Raw genomic sequence first — 16,656 nt, 5'->3', positions numbered from 1 at the left:
CATCTCAAAGAGGGAGGAAACAAAGAGAAAGGGAGAGAGATTAAGATGAATCATAAATTTATATAAAGTGGAATTCTAAGTTTATCCGGGTAGAAATCTGTCCCGGGCGGTAGCAGAAGAGGGAGTTACTGGATTGGTCGCTCATTCCATGCCCCACCTGATTTTGAGTTCCATTGAAACTAATGGAATTGAATATTGAGCAGCGCGTGTAGCAGGAGGCCGACCGTCCAAGCTGAACCTCGACTCCAATGATACTACTGTGTACTCGGCTTGTGTAATGATTGGTTAACAGAACTTACATTGAAATGAATCACTGATAGAGATCGGTAAATTGAGCATCATGATCTAACCTGTCTCATGGAATACAATACTTTTTGTTCTGAAATTCGCAGGGCATGCCAGTTTGGTAAAAGCTGCCGCCAACTTAAATGAAATGAATCCTACCTTCAATGCAAAGGCCACGTTTTGAGAACATAAAGACACCACAATGCAACATATGATGTGATAATTTATACTGTTTTCTTATTTAGATGGTTATCATTCTAAATCGGTAGCACTCCCCATAATAATAAAGGATTCCGCTCTCCTCTCACATCTAACCTGGTGTAGGTTTTTTATAATGAATTCGGCCCAGAGAAAAACGCATATCAATGATAACTGCAAGTTTCCGATTTCGCTTTTGGAATAGCCATCGTTTATTTGTCTTTATAGCAACAGGGACGTTATTTTGTACAATGCATTTTCAGACTATCATTAGCACCCTCACTCTTTTTATATGAATGGAAGTCTCTTGTATCAACAATATCAAACAGAAGACAAAACACGTAACATGAAGTTGTATTCAAATAACGTTTTACCATATTTTATATAATGCGCTTAACTCATTACAATATATTAATGGTTATTTTTACTGGCTTCCTAATGGAATCAGCAAAATTACTTTTGCAATATATGGCAGGTTGTCCAGCTGCATTCAATTTGTGTTCCTTCTGTAATTTCACTTAACTGATTTCATTCTGTTTTTGTTAAATGTGGTTAATAGGTGTGATCAATATATGAGATTAACGTATTGGATAAATAACCTTTATTTTTGAAATCCCATTACTGTTATAAATTTCGTCATGACTCAGAATGCTGAAGATTGTCAGCCAATGCAAAAGCATCATGATTTAAGATACCACACACACTCACACACACACACAGATACACACACACATAACGGCATGCACAGACACAGACACACACAGATACACAAACACAGATAAACACACACAAACAGCTACACATAACGTCATGCACAGACACACACACACAGATAAACAAACAGAGATACACACAGATACAAATATGCATAACGTCATGCACAGACACACACAGATACACAAACACAGATACACACACAGATACAAATAACGTCATGCACAGACACACACACACACAGATACACATAACGCCATGCAAAGACACACACACACAGATGCACAAACACAGATACACACACAAACAGATACACATAATGTCATGCACACACGCACACACACACACAGATACACCTACACATAACGTCATGCACAGACACAAATGCATACCCATAGACCGAAACTTGCGCACAAAACACGGCCACACACACATATATAAACATATACACATATACAACACATTCACACACAAAAACACACACACACAAATAAACATAAGCACACACACAGCCACACAATCACAAATATACAAATATACAATTAGTAGCAGAAATCGGCTACACAGCCCTTCGAACCTGCTCAGACATTCAATAACAACATGACTGATCATCGACCGCAACCCCACTTTCCCACCCGAACTCCATATCCCTTGATTCTCCTAGAGTCCAAACATCTCTCGCTCTCAGCCTTGAATATACTCAATGAATCAGCATCCACAGCCCTTTGGGGTAGAGAATTCCCAAGATTCATAATCCTCTCAGTGAAGAAATTCCTCCTCATCTCAGTGTTATACCCCTTATCCTGAGACTGTTCCTCCTATTTTTCGACTCTCCAGCCAGGGGAAATAACCTCTCAGCATCTACCCTATTAATCCCTCTCAGAATCTTATATGTTCCAATGAGATCACCTGTCATTTTTCTAACTCCATAGAGTAAAGGCTCAATCTACTCAAACTCGCAAAGGAAAAAGCCCACATCCAAGGAATCAGTCTAGTGAACCTTCTCTGCACTCCCTCTAAGGCATGTATGCACTTTCTTAGATAAGGAGACCAAAACTGTGTTCAGTACTCCAGGTGTGGTCTCACCACAAAGCTCTGTACAATTGTAGTAAGACTTCCATACTCGTATTCACCAACCCAGTTACAATAAAGGACAACAAGCCATTTGCCTTCTGCATTGCTTGCTGTGCCTGCATGCTAACTTTCTGTGTTTACTGACCGAGGGCAACTAAATCTCTCTGAACACCAACATTTAAAAATTTCTCAGCATTCAAAATAATCTGCTCTTCTATTCTTGCTACTAAAGTGGATAACCTCACACTTCTCCACATTATAGTCCATCGACTACATAAGTGCCCACTCACTTAACCTCTCTATATCCCTTTGGAGGCTCTTTGTGTTCTCCTCACAGCTTACTTCCCCACCTAGCTTTGTATCATCAGCAAACTTGGATATATTGCACTCGGTCACTTCATTAATATAGATTGTAAATATACATAAAGACACACACACACGCACATGAATTGCTTTATATGCAGAATGTATATATTTCGCATCTCTCACAACCACGGGTTTGGGGAATGGAGTCGGGGGGCGGGCTGCAGGCAACTCATATGCGAAAAAGCACAATCGCATCTGCCACCAGGCCAGCGGTGACTGCATAAAATCCGGACAATCTGAGGTCCATACTGTAATGATATCAGCAAATAGTGATGTTATTTGCCTATTTGATTATGATGCCTTAGCAGCATGATTGCAGGTATTGATTATTTATGCCTGACCAGCAGAGGTCATGTGACCGAGACAAGCGAGGCAGTTGAGTTTAGTTTCAGTTTCGTTCTCGATGCATCACTAGCTTAATGTCTCCTGTAATGATGTTAACTTTGAGTTGAATATACTTTAGATTAAAAGACATTCTCTTTCATAAATGTCTCATCATTGAACCCACAAAGAAGTCAATACATGGTGTCAGAAGTGGCTGAAAGAGATGAAGAGAAAAATTCTGAAGTTAAACCAGCTCTCCACAGATTAACAAGCCAAAAGAGAACATCGTTGCTTACCATTAGAGAATAGCTAACGAAGTGAAAAATGGAAGGTTTACTCCCACCAGCGGTGCATCATTTGACAGGTAATGTGGCTGAAAATTGGAGGAGATTCAAACAACGTGTGGGTTGTATTTATCAGCAATCGGAGCTGACGAGAAAAGTAATGAAAGGAAATCTTCACTGTTCTTACATGTCGTGGGTGATGAAGCGCTGGAGGTGTATAATAACTTCACATTCGCTGTTGATGGAGACAAAATGAAGCTAGATAAAATAATGGAACAGTTTGAGGCCTACTGCATACCTAAATGTAACGTGATGTTTGAGAGGCACAGATTTTTCACATGTGTACAGAAAACGGGTGAGACTATTGATCAGTATGTGACTGAACTGAGAAACAGAAACAAATCGTGTGAATTTGGGGGACTGACAGACTCGCTGATAAAAGACAGACTGGTGTGTGGTATTCCAGATAATGGTCTAAGGGAAAGACTGCTAAGAGAGCAAGATCTAGACCTGGGAAAAGCCATAGCACTGTGTAGGGCTACAGAGACTGTGAAGTTGCAGGCAAAGGAGCTGTTCAGTGATAGTAGCTGCAACGTGGATGCAGTGAGTAAGAACGGACACAAACCGTTTAACAAAAAGAGCGCCAATGTGAAAAAAGAGGTGTGGCCAGCAAACGAAAATGAAAGGGACAATCGAAAGTCATGTAGTCGATGCGGTACACAGCATACACCAAAAGAGTGTCCAGCATATGGTAAAAAATGCAATAGTTGCAACAAGAACAATCATTATGCCCGTTGCTGTAAGAAGCAAATGCAACAAAGCAAGGTCCATGCAGTAGATGAAAGCGAGATAGAGGAGTTCAATGTAGATGTTGTGTCTGAAAACAAAGAAGAAAGAGACTGGATGTTCACACTAAAAGTGAATGACATACATATTCCATTTAAATTGGATACTGGAGCACAAGTTAATGTGATATCAGAGACTGATTTAAGAAAATTAGACCCAGACCAAAGATACATGGAATAAAAGTGAAAGTGACAGGATACACAGGTACTGATATACCAGTGAAAGGAAGATGCATTGTCAAAGTAACACACAAGAACAGAGAGCACACGCTAGCATTAATCGTGGTGCCAAAGGATGTGCAAGCCATACTAGGTTTAAAAGCCTGTGAGAGACTGAACCTGGTAAAGAGAGTCCTCATTGTGGAAAGCGAAGGAGAGACAGTCTATGATGAACTGAATGTTGCGTACACACTGGGTAAGCTGATGTATGCAGCAGACACGTTGTCCAGAGCTGTTGACCCAGGAGAGCCCGCAAACACAGTGAAAAGACTGATGTACAAGGCAAAAGACAGTGGAACTGACTTCTACCAGAGCATGCTTGTATACCGCACAACGCCGCTCGAGTGTGGTATGTCACCAGCCCAACTCCTGATGGGACGTCGGCTAAGGTCAAACCTACCCATCCCGGAGAACCTCCTGAAAACAAAAGAGGGGGAGAAAGTGAGGAAGTCCAAAGAGCAACAGAAAGAAAAGCAAAAGTGCTACTATGACAGAGGAACACAAAACCTACCTGAACTCCACACTGGTGACCAAGTAAGGTTCAAAGACAAAACAAACACATGGATTCAGAAGGGAACTGTCCTGAGTGAAGTTCAACCAAGATCATACACCATTCAGACAGATGAGGGTGCTGTTCTGAGAAGAAATCGTCGAGATCTTCTCATGGGACCCGCCACAGCAGGTCAAGAGACTGATACTGTTGAACAACCTGATCACACAGCTGAGAACCAATCATCTGAGGCAACAACTCAGATTCAAGGACAATCAATCAGAAAATCCTCAAGACACGTGAAGCCTCCTGAGAGACTCATTGAGCAAGTTTAAGGACTATTGTTATAGAAGGAAGTAATGTTATCTTATTCTTTCTTCAAGTTCTAATGTATTTACATATTTCATGCGAACACACAAAGCAAGGTTAAAAAACCTTGATCATGATAATGATAATGTAAGTTCATTAAGTGTTACAGTTAAAATGCAGATTAATACAAAGAAAACATATTGTTAGTTAAAAGGAAAATACTTTTGTTTTAAGGAAAGGAGATGTAATGATATCAGCAAATAGTGATGTTATTTGCCTGTTTGATTATGATGCCTTAGCAGCATGATTGCAGGTATTGATTACTTATGCCTGACCAGCAGAGGTCATGTGACTGAGACAAGCAAGGCAGTTGAGTTTAGTTTCAGTTTCGTTCTAGATGCATTACTAGCTTAATGTCTCCTGTAATGCTGTTAACTTTGAGTTGAATATACTTTAGATTAAAAGACATTCTCTTTCATAAATGTCTCTTCATTGAACCCACAAAGAAATCAATACACATACCTGTAGTAATGGTTGTGTAGGAACACATTGTGCAGCTTTAAGCAGGGTTCGGCACTATTTTTGTTGCACTTATTACAGTTCTACGGAGTACTACATCTGCAGAGTACAATACTCGGGAATTTGGCTAGTGATGGGGTTGTTAAGGATTGATCTCTTTGAAAAATGTCATTACATTTTGCATTTAACATTTGGGCCTAGAAATTCAGTTGCGTTTGCGCCCACTTATTGGCTATAAAGTGGTTTGCACCTGAAGTTTTTTATCGCCCGAAATTCAGATGGACCCTAACATCGGCCTTAGCCGGTAGCGCCGCCCCAGCACCGATGACATCATCGGTGTGCGCAGCGCCCCGGTTGCAATGCTATTCCGGCCCGATGGCCAAATTCAGTTGCGGCTGCCTCGCCCGTGGCAGCCGCAAACAGCGTTTGTGAAACGGGGGTTTGCAGCTCCGAAAGGCCGGCTCATAAAGGTGGAGCGGCGGCCGGCCGCTTTCCCGGCGGCCGCCTGCCCGCACCTCCCTCCCCGGACTCCTGCACCACCCCCCCACGGCATTGATGTCTGAGTCCCGCGAGCCCGGCACTTCTCCGTGGTGCTGGGCTCATTTGCCGGGGGAATCCTCCGGCGATCTGACGGCTGCAGGCAGCTCCTCCTTAAGAGAAGGAGGAGGCCTGCAGTACCCCAGCCTGCCGCACCGCATCGGGTGCCGCAGCGGGAGCTGGACGCCTGAAAGTGACATTCATCGCCCCTAGCGAGGCGGCCAAACCCTGCAATAGCGCCCACCGCCGTCTTGGCCTGTCACAACTGAATTTTAGGCGGGCGCTACGGGAATCCTGGCGAGCGCAAAATTTTGGGCGCAAAATACCTGGTGGGGCCAGACCGAATTTCTAGGCCCTGGTGTTTAACTTAACTTTAATCTTAACTTGTAGTTTATTTCACAATGGTAAACAAACTGCCTGCTAGTGCCAGTTGCACAGTTAAAGCGGTATCTAGCTAGAACTGGTTACCTGGTAATTCCTGTCAGCAGGGGCTGAATCAGGGGTTTGGAATTTATGCTGGTGTAATAATGCACGGAGGTAAGTAGCACACAGTCCAGGTCTAGGGATTACTGCTTCTACAGAGTAATGAACTCGGAAATTTGCTGAGTGAGGGTACTGGCTGAGGTGGGGGTGTGGGGGTAAAAGGTTCTGCTTGATGCATAACAAAAATAAACAGCAAGGTTAAATTATGACTGTGGGCTAAGTTACAGTAAAGACCTAATCCACCATCAACATCCTGGGGGTTACCATTGATCAGAAACTGAACTGGGCCAGCCATATAAATACTGTGGCTACAAGAGAAGGCCAGAGACTGGGAATTCTGTGGCGAGTGTCTCACCTCCTGACTCCCCAAAGCCTTTCCACCATCTACAAGGCACAAGTTAGGAGTGTGATGGAATACTCTCCACTTGCCTGGATGAGTGCAGCTCCAACAACACTCAAGAAGCTCGACACCATTCAGGATAAAGCAGCCCGCTTGATTGGCACTCAATCCACCACCTTCAACATTCACTCCTTCCAGCACCGACGCAGTGTGTACCATCTACAAGATGCACTGCAGCAACTCGCCAATGCTCCTTCAACAGCACCTTCCAAACCCGCGACATCTACCACTTAGAAGGACAAGGGCAGCAGACGCATGGGAACATCACCACCTACAGGTTCCCCTCCAAGCCACACACCATCCTGACTTGGACCTGTATTGCCGTTCCTTCACTATCACTGGGCCAAAATCCTGGAACTGCCTTCCTAACAGCATTGTGGGTGTACCTACACCATATGGACTGCAGCAGTTCAAGAAGGCAGCTCACCACCATCTTCTCAAAGGCAATTATGGATGGGCACTAAATGCAGGGCTAGCCAGCGATGCCCACATCTCATCAATGAATAAAAATAATTTAAATAATAACTAATTTTAATATACTCAATTGACTATTAATATTTTCTAATCCAAGTAATAGCCTTGGATGAGTTAATGGATTTCCGACTTTACTACTCTGTAGAAGCAGTAATCCATAGAACTGGACTCGGTGCTACTTACCTCCGGGCAGTAGCAAAAGCTTTTTGTTATTATAACAGCAGAAATTCCAACCCCTGATTCAGCCCCTGCTGACAGGAATTACCAGGTAACCAGTTCTAGCTAGATATCTCATTATCTCATCCAAGTTTATTGCTTGCATTAGAAAATATTAATATTCAACTGAGTATTTAAAAAATTGTCAATTTTATTAGTTAAAAAAATACAATAGAGTTGGCAGGGCAGGTGAGGTGTTGCAGCTGTAGCAAGTGGAAGATGGTGGACCCCAGTGAGAGCCAGAGCAACCACGTCTGCAGTAAGTATCTGCAGCTCGAACAAATTCAGCTCTGAATGGATGAGCTGGAGTCCGAGCGTTCGACATTGCAATACATCAGGGACGGAGAAGGTTACTTGGACTCTTTGTTCCAGGAGGCAGTCACAACCTTCATGTTAAATATTTCAGATTTGGTACGTGGTCAACGACAGGAGGGTCTGACTACGATTGAGGCAAGTATAGGGATGTAGAAGGTAAACATAGAAACATCGAAACATAGAAGATAGGAGCAGGAGTAGGCCATTTGGCCCCTCTAGCCAGCTCCGCCATTCAATGCGATCATGGCTGATCATCCAAATTCAGTACCCTGTCCCTGCTTTCTCCCCATACCTCTTGATCCCTTTAGCCTTAAGAAATATATACAACTCCTTCTTGAATATATTTAATGAATTGGCCTCAACTGCCTTCTCTGGTCGAGAATTCCACAGGTTCACCACTCTCTGGGTGAAGAAATTCCTCCTCAACTCTGTCCTAAATGGCCTACCCCTTATCCTTAGACTGTGACCCCTGGTTCTGGACTCCCCGACGATCGGGAACATCCTTCCAGCATCTAGTCTGTCTAGTCCTGTCAGAATTTTATAAGTTTCAATGAGATCCCCTCTCACTCTTCTAATCTCCAGCGAGTACAAGCCCAATCGAGCCAATCTCTCCTCATACATCATTCCTGCCATCCCAGGTATCAGCCTAGTGAATCTTCGCTGAATTCCTTCCATGGCAAGAACATCCTTCCTCAGATAAGGCGATGAAAACTGAACACAATACTCAAGATGTGGTCTCACCAAGGCCCTGTACAACTGCAGCAAGACATCCTTGTTCCTTTACTCAAACGCTCTCGCTACAAAGGCAACCATGCCATTTGCCTTCTTAACCACCTGCTGCATCTGCATGCTTACCTTCAGCAACTGGCGCACAAGGACACCCAGGTCTCGTTTCACTTCCCCCTCTCCCAATCTATTGCCATTCAGATAATAATCTGCCTGCCTGTTTTTGCCACCAAAGTGGATAACTTCGCATTTATCCACGTTATATTGCATCTGCCATGCTTTTGCCCAATCTCCCAACCTGTCCAAATCATTCTGGAGTTTCTCAGCATCCACACACGCCCAACCAGTTTTGTGTCATCTGCAAATTTGGAGATATTACATTTGGTTCCCTTGTCTAGATCATTAATATATATTGTGAATAGCATTGGAGAAGTCTCAGCCCTTGCACTTGTCGAACCGGTACGACGTTCTTGCTGCCTGTGTGGACGAGAGCAAGGACTGCAGCAAGGTTGAGTAAACAGAACACAGCACAGTTGTACAGGGGGATATTCATGTTGGGGGAGTAAAAACGAATGAAGTAGTGGGAGGGGACAGTATAGTTAGGGGGATAGACACTGTTCTCTGCAGCCGAGAGCGTGACTATAGAAGGCTGTGTTGCCTGCCCGTTGCCAATTTTAAGGACATCTCATTGGGGCAGGACAGGAACTTGAAGTGCGAGGGGAATGATCCAGTTGCCGTGGCCCCGTAGGTACCAATGACATAGGTAGGTCTAAGAAAGAGATTCTTCTAAGTGAGTTTCAGGAGCTGGATCCTAATTAAAAAGCAAAACCACAATGGTAATTATCTCTGGATTACTACCTGACACACGATCAAATTGGCATAGGGTCAATCAGATCAGAGATTTGAACGCCTGGCTCAAGGATTGGTGTGGGAGAAATGAGTTTCGATTCATGGGGAACAAGCACCAGTACTGGGGAACGAGGGGCTTCTTCCATTGTAACGGACTTCACTTGAACCATGCTGGGACCAGTGTCCTGGCGAATTGAATAACCTGGGATGTAGATAGGGCTTTAAACTAAATAGCGGGGCAGGGGTGAGGGGGGGGGGGGCATTCAGGTGAGGGGAAACTTAGAAAGTTAAATAGAAAGCAGAAGGCCAAACTGCAAGGTAGCTTAGGGGTAATGAGAATCAGAGTGTGCCAGGAAAGGACATAGGGTACAAACATAAGAACGCACCAGCAAACAGGGTCAGAGTAGGGAAAATAGCAAAAAGACAACACTAAAGGCTCATTATCTGAATGCACACAACATTCAGAACAAGATAGATGAATTGACAGCAGAAATAGAAATAAATAGTTAGGTCTGAGAATGTTAAAAAAACAAGCCTGTAGGCTTTGTGTCTTAATGTGAGGAGCATTCGTAATAAGGTGGATGAATTAGATGTGCAAATAGATGTAAACAGATAAGATATGATTGGGATTACGGAAACATGGCTCCAGAGTGACCAGGGCTGGGAACTCAACATCGAGGGGTATTCAATATTCAGGAAAGACAGGCAAAAAGGAAAAGCAGGTGTGGTAGCATTACTGGGTAAAAGGAGATTAACATAATTGTAAGGAAGGATATTAGCTCTGATGATGTAGAATCTCTATGGGTATAGCTGAGAAAAACCATGGGACAGAAAACGTTAGTGCGAGCTGCATACAGACCCCCAAACAGTCATGTGGAGGTTGGGGATGGCATTGAATGGGAAAATAAAGATGCGTGCAATAAGGGCACAATAGATATCATGGGTGTCTTTAATCTACATATAGATTGGGCTAACCAAAATAGCAACAATAATGTGTAGGAGGAATTCCTGGAGTGTATACAGGATGGTTTCCTGGACCAATATGCCGAGGAACCAACTGGAGATTAGGCCATCTTAGACTGGGTATTATGTAATGAGAAAGGATTAATTAGCAATCCTGTTGTTCGAGACCGCTTGGGGCAGAGCGATCCTAATGTGATAGGAATCTTCATTAACATGGAGAGTGAAGTATTAAACGCACCGGCTAGATTCCTGAAATTAAATAAAGGAAACTACAATGGTATGAGATGCAAGCTCGGTAGGATTCATTGTGGAATGTTACTCAAAGGGTTGACGGTGGATAGGCAATGGCAAACATTTAAAGATCGCATGGATGAACTATAGAATTTGTTCATCTCAGCTTGGCATAAAAATAGAACAAAAATGTTGACTCAACCGTGACTAACAAGGGAAATTAGCGATATCATAAGATGCAAAGAGAGGACACAAAAAGTGGCCAGAAATAGCAGTACACCTGCGGATTGGGAGCAGTTTAGAATTCAACAAAGGAGGACAAAGGGATTTATTAAGAGGGGGAACATAAAGTATGAGAGTAAGCTTGTAGCGAACATAAAAACTGACTGTAAAAGCTTCTATATATATGTGAAGAGAAAACGATTGTTGAACTCAAGCGCAGGTCCCTTGCAGTCAGAGGCAGTGGAATTTATAATGGGGAACAAAGAGGTGACAGACCAATAAAATACATACTTTGGTTCTGTCTTCACAAAGGAGGACACAAATAACCTCCCAGAGATGTCGGGGAACATAGGGTCTAATGAGAGGGAGGAACTGAAAGAAATCAGTATTTGTAGGCAATCACAAACATACGAACATACAATTAGGAGCAAAAATAGGCCATACGGCCCCTCGAGGCTGCTCCGCCATTCAATGAGGTCATGGCGGATCATCCAAACTCAGTACCCTGTCCCTGCCTTCTCCTCATATCACTTGATCCCTTTAGCCTTAACAAATATATCTAACTCCTTCTTGAATATATTTAATGAATTGGCCTCAACTGCCTTCTGTGGTAGAGAATTCCACAGGTTCACCGCTCTCTGGGTGAAGAAATTCATCCTCAGCTCTGTCCTAAATGGCTTACCCCTTATCCTACTCCTGCTCCTATCTTATATGTTTCTATGATCTACTTGCCATTGCAGAGGCGTGGTTGTAAGGTGAACAAGGCTGGGAATTGAATATTCCGTGATATTTGTCATTTCATAAGGATAGCCAGAAAGGAAAAGAATGGGGGTTGTTCTGTTAATAAAGGATGTGATCAGTACAGTAGTGAGAAATTATCTTGGCACGGGAAATCAAGATGTAGAATCAGTTTGGCTGGAGATAAGAAATAATAAGGGAAATATGTCACTGGTGGGAATAATCTATATGCACCATAACATTTGTTACACTCTAGGACAGATTATCAGTCAGGAATCAATGGGGGCTTGCAAGAAAGGAACTGCAATATTCGTGGGCGATATCTTCATATAGATTAGAAAAATCAAATTGCCAAAGGTAGCCTTGAGGACGAGTTTATAGAGTTTATTCAGGAAAGTTTCTAAAGAACAATACGTTGTGGAACCAAGCAGTGAACAGGCTATTATAGATCTGGTACGTTGTAATGAGACATAATTAATTAATTATCTCATAGTAAAGGATCATGTAGGGAAGAGTGATCATAACATGATAGAATTTCACATTCAGTTTGAGGGTGAGAAACTTGGATAAGAAACTAGTGTCTTAAACTTAAATAAAGACAATTACAAGGGTATGAAGACAGAGTTGGCTAAAGTGGACTGGGAAAATAGATTGAAATGTAAAACGGTAAATAAGCAGTGGCAGAACGTTAAGTAGATATTTCGTAACTCTCAACAAAGATATATTCCAGTGAGAAAGAAAGACTCGACGAGAAGGATGAACAATCCATGGCTAACTAAGGAAGTTAAATATGGTATCAAATTGAACGAAAAGGCATGACATTTTGCAGATATTATTGGTAGGCCAGAAGATTGGGAAATATTTAGAAACTTGCAAAGGATGACTGAAAACAAATAAAGAGGATGAAAATAAATTATGAGGGTAAAAAAGCAAGAAATATAAAAAACAGGCAGTAAGTGATTCTACAAGTGTATAAAAAAGAAGAGAGTAGCTAAAGGAAACGTTGTTCCATAGTGGATGAGTCTGGGGAATTAATAATGGGAAAGAAGGAAATTGCAAAGATTTTCAACAAATATTTTGTAGATGGCTTCAAGGGAGATGAAAAAGCCTCCCAATGTTAGTGGAAAATCAAGTGGCAAAAGGGAGGGACATAAAACAATCACTGTCACTAGAGAAAATGTACAAGATAAACTAATGGGACAAAAGGCTGAAACTGCGTTCAGACCAGAGGCACCGGCTTTGCAGCAAATGAGAAGCTGCATGAGGCAGAGCGAACGGCAGAGTAGTCATGACCGAATGGTTAAGTTGATTGGAAATCGAAACCTTTTGGGGTTTTCCCGCGTAACCTTGAATCCTGTCGATGATGTCATCCAAAGTGATACAGTTTAACTTAATTTTCCTGCTGCCTTTCAGTTCCTGCGCAGAGGCACATTCAAAGCTACATAGAATTATCACAGAATCATAGAAATGTACAGCACAGAAGGAGGCCTTTTGGCCGATCTTTTCCATGCTGGACAACAAAGCGCTATTCCAGCCTAATCCCACTTTCCAGCACTTGGTCTGTAGTCTTGTAGGTTACGGCACTTCATGTGAATATCCAAGTACTTTTTAAATGTGATGAGGGTCTCTGCCTCCACTACCCTTTCAGGCACTGAGTTCCAGACCCCAGCATCCTCTGGGTGAAAACAAACTCTCCTCGAATCCCCTCTAAACTTCTAAACAAGTACTTTAAATCAATGCCCCCTGGTTATTGAGACTACTGGTAAGGGAAATTGGTCCTTCCTATCCACTCTATCTTGGGCCCTCATAAATTAATACACCTCAATTAGGTCTCGCCTCAGCCTCCTCTGTTCCAAAGAAAATAACCCCAGCCTATCGAATTTATCCTCATAGCTAAAATTTCCCAGCCCAAGCAACATCCTCGGAAATCTCTCCTGCACTCCTTCTAGTGCAACCACATCCTTCCTCTAATGTGGTGACCTGAACTGCATGCAATATTCTACCTGTGGCCTAACTGGTGTTTTATTCTATCCAAGCATAACCTCCCTGCTCTTTTATTCTAGGCTTCGGCTAATAAATGCACGTATCCCATGTGCCTTCTTAACCAACCAATCTGGCTTGTACAGGTCCCACCTCCCCCAGAAACGGTCCCAGTGCCTCAGGATTCTAGATCACTCCAGCCATGCATTCATCTGCTCTATCGTCCTGCTTCTGCAGTCATTAGCACGTGGCACCAGGGGTAATCCGGAGATGACTACTTTTGAGGTCCTGCTTTTTAATCTTTCTCCTAGCTCCCTGAAATCTGCCTGCAGGACCTCATTTCTCTTTCTACCTATGTCGTTGGTACCAATGGGGACCACGATCTCTGGATTTTCACCTTCCCCCTCAGAAGGCACTGCAGCCGCTCAGTGACATCCTTGACCCTGGCAGCAGGGAGGCAACATATCATCCGGGAGTCACGTCTGCAGCTGGAGAAAGGCTTGTCTATTATCCGAACTATCAAATACCCTACAACTATTGCTCTTACGCTCTTCCTCCTCACAACCTGGGCAGTGGAGCCACCCATGGTGCCGTGAACTTCTGTATGGCGGCCATCCATTCCCTTTCTGCCAGCACACTCTTAGAACATAAGAAATAAGAGCAGGATTAGGGCATATGGCCCCACGAACCTGCTCTGCCATTCAATAAGATCATGGCTGATCATCGACCTCAACTCCACTTTCCCGCCCAATCTGCATACCCCTTGATTCCCCTAGAGTCCAAAAAGCTATCTATCTCAGTCTTGAATATACTCAACGATTCAGCATGTACAGCCCTCTGGGGCAGAGAATTCCAAAGATTCACAACCCTCTGAGTGACGAAATTCTGACTCATCTCAGTCTTAAATTGCCGACCCCTTATTCTGAGATGATGCCCCCTAGTTCTAGACACTCCAGCCAGGGGAAACAGGCTCGCAGCATCAACCCTTTCAATCCCCTTCAGAATCTTGTACATTTCAACGAGATCACCTCTCATTCTTTTAAACTCCAGAGAGTATTGGCGCATGCTACTCAATCTCTCATCATAGGACAGCCCTCTCATCCCAGGGATCAATCTAGAGATCCTTCGTTGCACCACCTCCAAGGCAAGTGTATCCTTCCTTAGATAAGGAAATCAAATCTGTGCACAGTACTCTGGTTGTGGTCTCAACAAGGCCCTGTACAATTGTAGCAAGACTTCCCTAATCTTATACTCCAACCCCCTTGCAATAAAAGCCAACATACCATTTGAATTCTTTACTGCTTGCTGTACCTGCATGCTAGCTTTCTGTTCTTCTTGCATGATGACACGCAACTCTTTTTGAATAGCAACACTTGAAAGATTCTCAACGTTTAAAAAAAATCTGTTTTTCTATTCTTCCTACCAAAGGGAATAACCTCACAATGCCCTACATTATACTCCATCTGCCACCTTACTGCCCACTCAGTCTATCTATATTCCTTTGCAGACTCTTTGTGTTCTCCTCACAGCTTTCTGTCCCACCTAGCATTGTATCATCAGCAAACTTGGATGCATAACACTCAGTCACTTCATCTAGGTCATTAATATAGATTGTAAATAACTGAGACACCAACACTGACCCTTGCGGAACCCCACTAGTTACAGCCTGCCAGCCTGAAAAAGATCCGTTTAGCACTACTCTCTGTTTTCTGCCCGTCAACCAATCCTCTATCCATGCTATTATATAATCACCAAACCTGTGAGCCCTAATCTTGTGTACTAACCATTTATGTGGTACAATATCGAATGCCTGTTGGAAATCTAAATATACTACATCCACTGGTACTCTTTTATCCAAGATCAGTACATGAGAACATAAGAAATAGTAGCAGGATTTTGTCATGCGGCCCTCGAGCCTGCTCCACCATTCAATAAGATCATGGCCGATCCTTTACCTCAACTGAAACTTCCCGACCTAGCCCCATATCACTTCCTTTAGGTAATGTCCAAATTCTTCTTGGTTAGGAATGTACTCAAGCACTGAACATCCACAGGCCTCTGCGGTAGAAAATTCCAAAAATTCACAACCATTACTTTGAAGAAATTTCCCTTCCTCTCAGTCCGACATGGCTGGCCATTTATTCTGAATCTTTGATCCTTAGTTCTGGACTCCACAGCCAAAGGAAACGGCCTCTCAACATGTCACCTGTCAAGCCCTGCAAGAATCTATCTATTCTTTCATTGTACATGGTGCTGATTTCTTTTCTCCACAGAAAAACAATGTTTAACTGGGTGGACACGCAGCAGGAAATACAATGCAGCCGCAGATTTATTCTCTTCCACTTTCTGTGAATCGCAAACTGCTGCCTAAATGGGAAAAAAGCAGGACACAAGAGAAAAGCCGATTTGAATTCTGTCTGTGGTGTCGAATTGCCTCAATTTGGCCAAGCGATATTTGAAGCACCACTTTGAATCAGACTTTACATACAATCCCTCTACAACTCCACCCCACACCTGGACTGCCTTAGCGTACTCTGTTTCTTCATTGAACAGAGGTCCAACCAGCCCCCATCCATCACCACCCTACTCCGCCTGGCTGAACTTGTTCTCACATTGAACAACTGTTCCTTTGACTCGAATCACTTCCTCCAAATTAAAGCTGTTCATATGGGAACCCGATGGGTCCTAGCTATGCCTGCCTTTCCGTGGGATTGTGGAACATTCTTTGTTCCAATCCTACTCAGGTCCCCTCCCTCACCTATTATTCTGGTACATTGATGATTGCATTGGTGCCATTTCCTGTTCTAGCCCTGGACTTGAAAATTTTATTCACTTAGCTTTCAATTTCCACCCTTCCCTCACCTTCTCATGGTCCATCTCCGACACTTCCCATCC

The sequence above is a fragment of the Somniosus microcephalus genome, unplaced genomic scaffold, assembly GCF_052327205.1.
Source record: "Somniosus microcephalus isolate GS21.2 unplaced genomic scaffold, FLI_Smic_1.0 unresolved_chr9, whole genome shotgun sequence".
Classification (NCBI taxonomy): domain Eukaryota; kingdom Metazoa; phylum Chordata; class Chondrichthyes; order Squaliformes; family Somniosidae; genus Somniosus; species Somniosus microcephalus.
The sequence above is the reverse complement of the archived record's forward strand: the minus strand, read 5'-3'. Positions refer to the sequence as shown.